Source organism: Microtus oregoni, unplaced genomic scaffold (assembly GCF_018167655.1).
Source record: "Microtus oregoni isolate MIOR12 unplaced genomic scaffold, Mior012 000000F_ref0000247, whole genome shotgun sequence".
Classification (NCBI taxonomy): Eukaryota; Metazoa; Chordata; class Mammalia; order Rodentia; family Cricetidae; genus Microtus; species Microtus oregoni.
This window is the reverse complement of record NW_024543059.1, coordinates 18,071,219-18,084,296: the sequence shown is the minus strand read 5'-3', so window position 1 is coordinate 18,084,296 and position 13,078 is coordinate 18,071,219. Positions and strand designations below refer to the sequence as shown.

Sequence of the window (13,078 nt, the reverse complement as noted above, 5' to 3'; positions counted from 1 at the left end):
ACAGTATAGGAGTATTTGTAGGGGATCTAGACAAAGTGTCACAATGTAGACTTTGTCACTGGGCACACTAATTTGGGGGTCTAGACAGCACTGGTTCAGTTAGTATTCTGCCTGTGTTTGGACTGGGAGACAGAGACAGTTATTTAAGATTTTAAGGCCGTGTTTACTTATTTCCAAAAATGGATGTAATAATTTCTATAGCATCAGGCTATTATGAAGATTAAATAGCATGGATCATGCAAAGCCTTCAGCACAGTCCTGTTTTAGTGCTCAATAAATTTAGGTGAGTTGGTAGTGCTTGAAATGGTTGCAGTTTTCTTTTATGCTCTTGCCATTGTATGCCCTTTCCTATGAGTGTTTTTGTATGGAAACTATAAAAAATACACAAAGAAGTTAAGAAGGCAAATCAAACATTGCAGCCCTTGGTATACTAAAGGTGTCATGATGCCAACAATGCTAAGCAGTACTCAAAGCAGAAGCGATGGTGGTCATCATAGTGAGAGGAGCAAAAAGTAGTCTAGGAAGAGGAAGCATGCTTTTCCAAAAGGGTTACTGCATCTCAGATATACCCCATGTGGTTTTCATAATGAATGGACTAAAACGGTATCTGAGACCATGTAAGATGTGAATTTAGAAGCCAAGCATTAAAGTAAACTCGGGTGATAAAAAGACAATACATTAAAAAGTCTGAAAGCAGTTCAGAAATCAGAGAGGAATGAATTTTAAGATCACAAGTAGAAGAGGAGATGGCTAAGACAAATGTTGAAAATACAGTGTTGACAACGGCTGGTCTGTGTCGCAGAACAATAAATCAATTTTATGACTTTTTATCATTTTATGATGTCTTTAGATATGAACCGATGGTATAAAAGGTACAATGATATTTCCAGTGTGAATGATAATAGTAATAATATTATTTATTAAGCATACACTGTCTTGTAGTGATGCTAAGGGTGTTAGGTAGGCACACTCTATATTTAATAATCTACTCTTTTACCATCCTCAGTTATATTCACAGTAATAAGAAGTCAACTGTGAAATAAAGATTAACAAACAAAAATTGATAACATTCGTATATACTAAAACCAGGTGTAAGTAATGCATTGTGCTCTGGTGTGATAACAGCCACGAAGCCCCTAGGTGGTAAAAGTTTTTCAGGTCCATGTCATCTCATAAGACCACTGTTGTATATATAGTCTACTGCTGGCCAGATTGTTATTACATAGCACATGATGTGTGAGTACTTTAATCCTACATCTTTTTGCTTTCTTAATTGTACCCCCTTTTTGGGAGAGGATTTTCATTTTGATCAAGTCCAGATCTCAATACTGTCTTCTATGCTTTCTATAAGTTGTCTGAGAAATGCTTTGTACAATAAATTCTGTTTTACTGATTGCAAAAACAGCTGTATCACATGAAATATGCTAAGTATATAATATTTGATAATGGTAAATGCAGTGTTTCTTATGCTTTTTATCACTATTCGGGTATACTCCCTCTGCCTATAAAAATTGAAAAAATATGATGAATGTAATATATAAAAATATTTATAAATTCTCCAAAATAAAAAATGCTCACAAATGAGTAAATAACATGTAAAAAAAGAAAAGTTGATAGAAATGAAAGCTGTTCAAAATATATGTGGAGAGACCATGTTCATGGACTCAATGAGCTATTCCTTAAAGTTATTTATAGGTTTAATACAATTAATTAATACGGACTGCTTCTGTATTTAACCTGAGTTTACCATAAAATTAGATTGTAAGAGGCTCATACTAGAGCAGCTAAAACAATCCTGACAAAATCGTAAAATGGGAAAAATCATTCTTTCCAACAGTCAGCTTACTTTATGGCTGTAGTGATCAGGGAATCCTGTACTGGCAAAGAGATATACATTTTCATCAATAAAAATAAAGAACCCCAAAACAGATCCTATAAAGAAATAACTCAACTGACTTTGCTGAATGTGAAAAAAAATCAAATGAAAGATGTTCTTCTCACCAATGGTACTGAAGCAATTGGGCACTGCTAAGCAAAAACAGGCAAAAAAACCAACCATGAACTCAGAGAAACCCGACTTGAACTTCACACCTCATTCAAGAATTTAGTGAGCTTTTTAGACTAAATGTTAAACACATGCTCCATGAAGTGAACGATTTGTAATCTTGAATCCATCGTTTTTATTCTGCCAAATATTTACAGCAAGGAAGAGGAGACAAGATCCATGATGGGAAAAGTTGCAAGGCATATCTATATAGATGGACATAGCAAAGTACTTACACTTAGAATATTTGTGTAAGGCTTGTGAGATTCAACAGTAATATGTATCGGACTGTCTGATTTTTAAGGTGGACCAGATTAAATATATGAAGAAAATTTATCAGAGAGGATACATAGAAAGCAAATAAACCTATAAGAATATTTCAAGTGTTATTAGCTACCATGTAAGTGTCGATAAAACGAAGTGGTAACATCAGATGCTGGTGAGAATGCAAAAATGTTAACTGATCTTTCATTTTTTTTTTGTGGGAACTGGGAGGGTGAATGGATGGGTGGGTGGGTGGATGAATGGATGGGTGGGTGGGCAGATTACATAAATAGGTAGTTAGATAAATAGTGAGGTAGATAGTATATAGTTTCCAGTTAGCTAGATACATAATGCAGAGCTGTAGGAAATGACACAGAGAGATTCTGTGCATATCCTTTGCCTAGTTTCCTGCAATGAAACTAGGCAAAGGATATGCACAGAAACATCTTCCAGAATCATAGCCCAATACCAGAGCTGGGAAATCCACATGAATACAATCCACAGCGCTCGTTGATTTTCATGTTTTAGCGGTACACGTGCACCTGTGCATGCATGTGTGTTTAATGCACAAAAGAAAAGAGAAAAAAATCCTTAGAGAATATCCTTAAATCTTACACATCAAAGTCTTATTCTACTAAAGCCAAGATATATTCATTTGAATGATGATGAGAATAGAGTCAGAAGCCCTAGGGCAGTGGAAGTAGCAAAACGGATTATACGTAACATCTGAAACCCACCATCTGATAATCCTTTTGTGTGGTTTCCATTGCAACACCACTTCCACTGTGTTGTCAGTTCTCAGAGTCAACCCTGCATCACAATTACCTAGTGTTCTGCTTCAACATCTCTAGGGCCCATCTCATTTCATCACCACTGAAATTTAAATTTCTATATCTTTAGAAGATAATTTTTTTTAAAAAAAATTATTTTATGAGCATGGTCACTTTTCCCATGTGTATGTCTGTTTGTCACTTATATTACTGGCACCACAGAGGCCAAAAGAAGCTATTGGATCCCCTGGAACTGGAGTTATAGACAGTTATGAGCTGATATGTAGGGTCTGGGAGTTGAACCCAAGTCCTCTGAAAGAGCAAACAGCCCTCCCAATCACAGAGCCACTATTCCAAGCCCCAAATGTACACCTCTAAAATGTTCCCAAGAATGTTGGGTTACTCCTTCCTAAGAGACTAAATGATGGGGAGGAGGCTTTGAGAATTTGAGAAATTTAATAGCAGCTGCCCTCTGTAGACAGGGTTTTTACAGAGGAAGCCGTTAGTGTGAAAATGATCTCTTTAATATAAACGGTGGTGCTGAGAGTCCAGGCTGAGTGAGGGTAGACAGCAGTTCTTAATCACCAGAAGCAAGGAAGATGTCCCTGGTTTAAGTACTGTAATGAGTAGGAAGGCTGGCAAGGCAATCTCCATGCCTTGATTGCTTCTAGCACTCTATAGAAATGTGCACGATCAAGATGACCTTGATTGAAGGTGAAGTCTGACCCAAGGAGAAAAAGAGCCCTTCAATGTCATCATACAGTGTAAAGGTAACGATTCTGATTCTTTCCAAGCAGGATCTGTGATGGAGCATACGTGAACTTTAGGAAATAAAGCATTCACAGACTGTTGGGTGGATCTTCTCGGATAACGTTAGCTCAAAGATTCCACAATGCCTGCAGAACCCTCCAGCTAAATTTGTATAGGGAATTCAGCATCAATGGACTTTGGCTCAAGTTCATCTCACACAAATTCAGGGGATATGTAAAACAAACTTGTCTTCATTTGCTTGCATCTTGAATAGATAATTGGCACAGGTGAAATGGCAGAAACATTCCCCCAAATCTCCCTGCTCTCCAAGATGAGACACTAAAGCAATATTGTGACCACTGGGGAAGCATAGCACTGAAGAGTTCAGTTATACAGAGATAGTGGTTCTCTTCCTACATTCCCAGCATATATCTGATCTTCAAAAGGCAAATGGATATGGTGAACCACAGACACTGTCAGTAAAAAGTAAAATGTCATAGTGGAGAATCAGCCTATGCCACCACCCTATTGATGACATTGCTGTTACCAACAACTGTTTCAGCACCTTGAACTGGGGACTATCCAGCCTATCAAATTATGTAGCATCTGAGTAGCAGTAATCAAGTCATATAGCACTGGGTAACAATAATCCAGCCCATAGTTCCAATGAAACATTTGAAGTTGGAGTTTGTCTGATTTACAAACCCACAGCCCTTGTCTCAGCTATACTGATGCCTCTTCCATGCACATAACCATGGCCATGGACTGTGCATTGTAACCCAATTTCTAGGGATCCAGCCCCAGTACCTATGTCTCCTGTCTTGTCAGGCCATGTTTACCTTCAAGCCTGACGTTTCATAATTGTATTAAGGCAGGCCTTGCTATGGTACCTGTGTGGCAGCCTGCTGTGCACAGTCCAGAAGTGTGCCAGTTAATTCTCTCTGGGGACAGCATATGTGGTACGTGTATCTTGGATACTTTTGTCTCTTTCCCTTTCTTTGGCCTTTCCTAGAAAGGAACATGTATTATGGCAACTCTAGAGCCAGCCCCACAACATTGGTCCTGAGTTGTCACCAAGCACTGGCCCACTTGGAAAGGCATTCTCGCATTAGCATTCCCCGTTCCCCTGACTTTCTTGCTTCCCTGGAATTACACTTGCTTTGTTAATTAGTAGCCTCAGGCTCTTTGTTCTGGGTAATCCATGCTAAGACAGGTGTATACTATTTTTATCTCCCACTTATGGATGAAAAACTGAAGCCAAAAGGAAGAAGCAGCGTGTTGAAGGTCACATCTCCGTCCTTCTATAGGCCTGTCCTGCTATAAGCCTGCTCTTAATTAATGTTCTTAATAGAGGATGGACGTGATTGAGTTGCTAACAGCATCTGGAGTAGTAAAAATCTGTCCAATAAAGTAAGCAGTACCAGTTAGAATGGGGTGGTTTATAATGACATCCCTGAAGTGTAAATGGTCAAGTATTGAGCTGATAGTTTATCAGTGGGAGGAAAGAAGAGGCTTTTGCTTCCTGTGTTGCACAGGCAATTGTGGTGGGCAGAGCAGAAAAGCATTCTGTGAGACATGTAATGTGCATGAGGTGAGGTCAGAGGGGATGCTGGTGGGGAGGAACAAAGACAAAGACACGGTTGCAGAGCAAAGGGAATTTGCTCGGGCGTGTTGGTAAGTGAAACATCGGACTAGGATAAGAAGCAATTTGGTAGGAAATCAACCCAGGGAAGGAGAAAGTCATATATAGTAACAGCACATAAAAGTGGGTATGGTACAGATAGCAAAAGTTGCCTCAGACCTCCCATACAAACATGTGTGTGAGTGTTTGTATGTGTGTGTGTGTGTGTGTATGTCTGTGTGCCTGTGTGTGTTTGTTTAGGTTTATGACATGAAAAGACAATCCTTTATATAGACCTGTGGGCCACATCTTTCCCCTAAATGAAAGAAAATCAATCTTTCATCTTCAATCGAATCTGCTTAATTCAGCATGCTGCTTGTAGACTATGCTTTGACTAAACCACATGATACAGTCTTAGAGAGAAAAATGTTCATATTCTTAAAAACTCTGGAGGTGTAGAACTCTAAATTTCTACCGCCAAATAAAATGTCCTGTTTAAAAACTCTGGAAAGAAATACTGAATTAAAAGTATATCCACTGGTTTCAAAATATTGGGTGTGGTGCTGTTAAGCCCAAATTAGCTAATGTGTCTAACAGGCCACATGGTTCATCCTTAAAATGGAAAATGAAATCAAGTTGGGCGTCAGCAAAGATTAGCAATGCAAGAATTATGAAACCAAGTAGCTGTCCTCAGGAGGCAGATTGTGGGCTCTTCCTACAAAAGTAATTTTTCAAAGGATATAACATATAAACTAATCAATTACACTAAGATCCGAATGTTTAATACATTGACACAATAGAAGAAGATAACATGTGATGTTTCAGAGAACCAAACAATTATAGCAGAGTCTGACCCGTTCTTCTCCTTCCAGTCGTCCCTCCTCACACCCTAACAACAGATGTCCTCAAGAGTCTATTTAGATTGTTCTGTTCTCTTCACCGAGTTCAAACTCTTTCCTTTGGAACTACAAGTAAAATTCAGTCTGGGTCCCACTAACCTGCCTCCAATCTGCCCCTGTTTTCATTCTAGCCTTATGCTTCTGCCTTGCTCAGGATTCTTCAGTTTCTCAGTTTCTCCTCCCTTACTCTCTCTTTTTTTTTTTCTTGAGACAGGGTTTCTCCGTAGCTTTTGGTTCCTGTCCTGTAACTAGCTCTTGTAGACCAGGCTGGCCTCGAACTCACAGAGATCCGCCTGCCTCTGCCTCCCGAGTGCTGGGATTAAAGGCATGTGCCACTACCGCCCGCATCCCTTACTCTTTTTAAAAAATTTTATTGTTAAATCTTAGCCGAAAGCCACCGTCTCAGGCCTCTGTACAACTTCGGAGAAAGCAGCAGCGATTCCACCTCTGTCTTGACTTTGCAAACGGCACCTTTTGATTTTTCACTGTAACAACTTTAACATTCGAAACTATCTATGCATTTATTGTCCGCCTCTTACTTATGATCTCCAAAGACTTAGAACGAGTTTTGCCACCTTTGCAGCTGGGAAAGTTCATGGAACAGCCATCCATCCACAGCCCTCCCCTAAGCAAACCAGGTTGAAGGATGGAGGGAGTGAACCAAATAACACGGACAACTAAATACATTTTCGTGAATGTCATGATTTTCACACTACCGGGATCTGATACTGGTTACTGCTTTCACTATGGACTCCTCTAAAATCTTTTCATCCCCAAGAAAATGCCATTTTGTGCAAAATGACATCTCTGCCTTTTAAGGCACGGAGGAATAATTAGTGCCAACTTAGTTCTCAATGTACAATGACTGCTTGTTTCGTTGAATAGCTTATGTACTATGCTAAATTTATTTTATTTCTGATTAATATAAATTTGTTGGACATGTTAGTGGTGTTAAATATAACACATATGCAAAAAGCATGTATTGATCAAAGAACTATTACCATGCATGTTAAGCAAGAATAATCAAACTACAAGTCTGTCCACTCTCTGCTATTATAAATGGAGTTCTATGCGAATACAACCCCACTCGTTACATGTGTCCTATGGCTTTTGTGTTTCAACGGCAAAATTTACAATGTGCAGCAGAGATAACATTATGTCTGTAGCCGAGAACATCTGCCATCTAGCCTTTAGAAAATGTTTAATGACCTTGCTCAGAAACAGTATGTGTTCAAATCCAGAAATTGTGTAATAAAACAAGTTGGAAAACACCAGACAAGGAACATGAACATTGACTAAAGTTTTCTTTGGGAAAAAATCTAGGAACTTTTAGCATGTTAAAAAAACAAGTCTATCTTTAAAATGCTCTTGGACCAAAGCATGAAAAAGAAGCTATCCCTCACCCTCCGTTATAGTGGTTAAGTAAAAAGTTGGAAGTTTCCTGACTACAAATCAAGCTGTCCCTTCAAATTTGCTCTCACTCAGGCCTTGCTCCCCCCTAAATTAGAATCTCTTCTCTGTCCAATATGGGATGTAAGGGACACAGCCATCTGTGAGATGAAGGGTTTCCTCTATTGAATCCCAATTACTTGTTTTATTTTTTAGGGTTTTTTGAGACACGGTTTCTCTGTGGCTTTGGAATCTGTCCTGGAACTAGCTCTTGTAGAGCAGGCTGGCCTAGAACTCACAGAGATCTGCCTCCCCTGCCTCCCGAGTGCTGGGATTAAAGGCATTTAGTCAGTTCATTATTCCACCTAGTGTGGGTTTCCTTAGTAACACAGTAGAAACTAATTTAATTGGCTTTATCTTTTTTTTTCATTCCCATCTTAAACAAATCACAAGACAATAGTTTATTCATTACATTAGAGAATTAGGTAAACTTCATATTACAAAACCAAAGTAAGTATAATTTTGAAGAATTAGAATATCTTCAAGAAACCAGTTACAGTTTAACTGAAGTGGATGTGAACACAGGGTTGGTGTCTACTGAGGAAGGTCATGTTGCTCTAATATATGAAAAGATAATGAGATACACTTTCTTAGTCATTGAGGAAGAAATTTTCTTTCTTGACAAGCTGGTACTATTTCTTTTTTGTAGCTCTTTTCCCTTCTCCTTTCTTTGGTTTCACCTTTCCACGGAGCTTCTTTAGACGTCTTTGCTCATCCTTAAAATCCTGATGCTCATCTCTGTAGAGGCCAAGGAAACGGAGTGTGCCCTTGAGTGCAAAATACGTGTTGTGATTTGGATACCAGTCGTAAGTCTCTTTTTTTTTTGGCCAAGGGCTGCTCCCTGAACATCTTCACCACTTTCATGGACTTTGAATCGGAAGGCCTGGCCACTTCACCAAAGATTCGGGCACTTAAACGAGACATGCGCAGTGCATATTCTGAAAGCGAAGCCATTTCTTAAGCCCTGAGGTATAAGATTCCCTTGCTCGCGCGCATCCAGGAAAGCCCTAATTGGCTTTATCTTAAGGAAGCACCACAAGAGATTGTTGTTTTTGCCATTTGAGGAATGTTTTAGCTGATGGAGCAATTCCATCATGAGGTCTCTGTTCCAAATTGAAACGTGATTATTTTCATATTTTTCTTTGAAATACCTTGCATTGCTTTTCCATGCTGAGTGTGTAGTTTCTAACTCTGAAGGGGGAGCCACTGACCCATAACTTAAAGTTCTACACACAGAACTTTTTATGCCGGAAGCTGTAGAGTGTGGCACAGAAAACTTTTATCTGCCCTTGTATCCTTCTTATAGACCAATTAAAAAGAAAAGATGGAAGGGTTTTGCATTAAAATGCATTCTTGCATTGCTTCCTGTTGCTGCAGTTTTGAGTTATTGAAGAGATCCCACAGAGCAATGTTTGCATATCTGTGTATGGTTGTATTTCCCTAATCCACTGTAGCCTATGACCAGATTCTAAGCTCTTTGGGATGCCTCACTGGATAGTACCAAGCTCCCAAGGTTTTATAGATTCTAGAAATAAAATTATCACATCATCCAGTCATGATGGAGGAATATAATAGCTCAAGAAAGCAATTTTATCTTGCCCTTCAGGGCATTTTCTTCCAATTGGAAGGGCCATGTGGAAAACCACTGTATAAGGGGTTTACTATGTGAAGATGTGAGATTATGAGAACCAATATTGCATCTCTGATGGAATATCCAGAAGATCTGTCTCCCAATAAGAAGTTGCATCATCAGAGAAAAAGAATACATTTGTGGATCAGAGCCATGTACGTCTTAAAAAGTTCAGTATAGCTACTTCCAGCATCAGCCTCTGCAATCCTGATTTTTCTACCTACATTCTGTGGAAATAGTCTCGCATTAGTGATTGTCAGGGAATCAATTACTTCATCAAATTGTCTGCTTTCTGCCTTCTGCCATAGGGACCCTCATCCTCTGAAGATGATGTCTACATATTTCTTATTTGATCCATTGCATGTTAAATTTATTATTCTGACTCTCAAAGCCCTAGAGTTTCTCATGCCTGTCTCTCTGTGCTATTAATATGAAGTAGGGCTTTGAAAACGTGACATTGCCAATATTAAGGGACAGATAATCTTCTCGTGAGGGGCGGCACTGTGGAATGTAGGATGTTTAGCACAGCCCTGGCCTCTGTTCTCAGCATGTCAATAGAGACCCACTCTATGACTTGATCACAGATCTGGCAGCTAAAAATATCTCTCCTGTCATTGCCAAACATTTCTTGGGATCCAAATTCCCTTTTATTGAAAATGGCTGCTATGTAGGGAAGTTAAGATAAAGGAAGAGGAAATTGTTCGGGATTCTTGTCAAGATTTAGGGCCAAAAGCATCCACCCCAACTCGATTTCAGCTTCCGTCCATTTGGCTACTTCACTACAGTCCTCTGAGGCGTAGATCAAAGCCAAATGTTAGCTCAGACTTCCTTCTGTGAGATAGTTTTGTTTCAGTACTGCTGGAGTTTAGATCGAAAATGTCACCCCAAACCTCATATATTAAAGGTTTGGACACCAGAATGTTGTCCTATCTGGAGGGGATGAAACATTAAGATGGTGGGCCCTAGCAGGGTGGGGTAGGTAAGGTCATTTGAGGCACAGTTTTAAATGGGATATTGACAGACCCCGACTCATTCCTCTTTCTCTGTTTCTCTGCTCCTGGGACACCATGAAGGAAATGGCCTCCTCTTTCATGAACTGCTTCTGAGGGTATACTGTGCCATCATAGTCCAAAGTAACAGGGTCATATGGCTACCAACAAAGACCTCTGGAGTCATGCTCTTAAAATAACCAGTGCAAGCGGGTATAGTTCCTTTGGATAGCAGTATGGCAATTTCTCAGAAAATTAGGAAACAACCTTCCTCAAGACCCAGAAATACCATTCAGAGGATGTTCAAGCATACAAGGACATGTGCTTAACTATGTTCATACCAGCTTTGTTTGTCATAGCCAAAACCTGGAAACAGCCTAAATGCCCCTCAACTGAAGAATGGATAAGGAAAATGTGGTACATTTACACAATGGAGTACTACACAGCAGAAAAAAATAACATCTTGAAATTTGCAGGCAATGGATAGATCTAGAAACCATCATACTGAGTGAGGTAACTCAGACCTAGAAAACAATTATCGTATGTACTCACTCATAAGTGGTTTTAAACATAAAGGAAAAAAAGCCAGTCTACAAATCACAATCCCAGAGAACCCAGACAACAATGAGGACCCTAAGAGAGACATACATAGATCTAATCTACATGGAAAGTAGAAAAAGACAAGATCTGTTGAGTAAATTGGGAGCATGGGGACCATGGGGGAGGGTTGAAGGGGAGAGGAAAGGCAGAGAGGGAAGCAGAGGAACATGTAGAGCTCAATAAAATCAATAAAAAAACTAAAAAAAATAAACCTCTGTACCTTATAAATTGATTCTCCCAGACATTGTCACAGTGATGCAAACTTCACAAAATCTTTTTTAGAAAACCACAATTTTCTCCTATATGGTTAGACAGAGAGTTTATAATCACCAAGTAAAGACTTTTGCTCAATTATAAACAGCATCATAGTTCTATTCAAGAAAGAAAACTATCAAAATTCAAGGTATGTGCAGATTCTGTCAATACCCATGATATATTTCCCCTCTCAGACCCATGTAAAGTTCAACTTCCTTGGGCCATCAAATCTCTGTTTTTCAACAGAATGCTGAGTACTTGAAGTCCTGGTGGTATGACCTTTATCATCAAGGAGACAAAAAAACGATTCAAGAAGAATCATGGGTCAAGTGTTTTCTTCTTACCATGGGGCTTTTTAGTGAAGACTTCCCAGAAATAAACATAAAAAGTAGGGATATTAATTTACCAAGGCAGATATCTTATTTTATGATATTAGATATTCCTTATTTTTTATCTTGTAATCTTTTAAAATCTACATATGAGTCTTGGCCCTTACATCTCAGGCCCTGGAATGGACAAGGTTTAGGAGAGATAGCTCTCATTCTTGGTCAGACACTGATTGGTAATTTTTGCAGATTTCAGGGAGTTCCCACAAATTCCCTGGTTGGACTGATTCTTGTGGAATGGAAGTTCCCACAGTGGCACATGGCACTATTACCCTTACAAGGCTGCTATTCCCCAGGTGTAACTGCAGATGGAGGAAGGTAATTGTCAAATCACAAACCTCTGTCTGGTCACTCCCCATCCTTAGTGATTCCCTCAGAGACATATCTTATCCATTCTTTTTGGATTTTATCACACGGAAGACACTTGTAATCTAGCACAATTTGTTTTCTACCTGTTTAGAATGCTTGAGTCAAGGTAGGGTTAAAAACTTGGATACATGCTTCAAACAGGGAAGAGGTGAATATATAGCCGAATCAAAATGTGATATATGCTAAAATAATAGAGAAGACAAAGACACACACTCCTCATTTCTTTAATCCAGTAGTTCTTGAAGTCACAGCTAAAATAAAATGAAAAGAGAAAGAAATAAAAAGCGAACAAACAGAAAAGAAAGAAAAGACAAAGTATCTTTATTTGCAGATAATATTATTCTATACCCATTAGCTCCTAAAAATCTAAACAGAAATATTTTTCATAAATTGAGAAGACACAAAATGAACAGAGAAATACTAATATAATTCCTACATAACAAAACAAGCATACCAAGAAGGATGTCAGAAAATTAATGTCATATAGATTTAAAAACTAAAACATCTAATGATGTAATCATATGTGTTCTGTTCATGTGGTGAACAGACATTGTTCAGATAATCTGTTTTCATGTGGTGACCAGTCATTGATTTACATGTCTTGAGCCATTCCTGCATCTCTAGGATGCAGCAGATTTATTTGTAATGGATAATGTTTATTCTCAATAATTTTTACATTTTACCTAAAAAAAAACCACACCACTCCTTCTTACCCATCCTCACCCCCATCATTCCCTTCTATGTCCTCTCCCTCCAACTCCTTCCATGTCCCCCTTATTCCCTCTCAAATTCATTGCCTCTTTTGATTTGATCATCATTGCTACATGTATGCCCATGCACAAACACATACACATAATACAAATGTAACCTGCCAAGTCCATTTAGGTGCTGGGTCCAAGCATAAAATTTTAGTGCTGACTACTTAGTTTTGGGCCCATCCTTGGAGAACACTCATTAATTGTTAGCTTTTCCCCACTTTTTTTTTTTTTTTGGTCGAGGCATAGGGGCCATTGAAATTTCTCCCCACCATGTTGACAAATCTGTTAGTACTA

General features: G+C 38.8%; 1 protein-coding gene and 1 pseudogene across 1 annotated transcript in view; one reads left to right on the top strand and one right to left on the bottom strand.

Moving 5' to 3' along the window:
* The window catches only part of Agbl1 (AGBL carboxypeptidase 1), a 720,481-nt gene that overhangs the window by 627,992 nt on the left and 79,411 nt on the right, over positions 1 to 13,078 (top strand). The window lies entirely within an intron of this gene.
* LOC121450254 lies at positions 8,215 to 8,779 on the bottom strand (annotated as a pseudogene).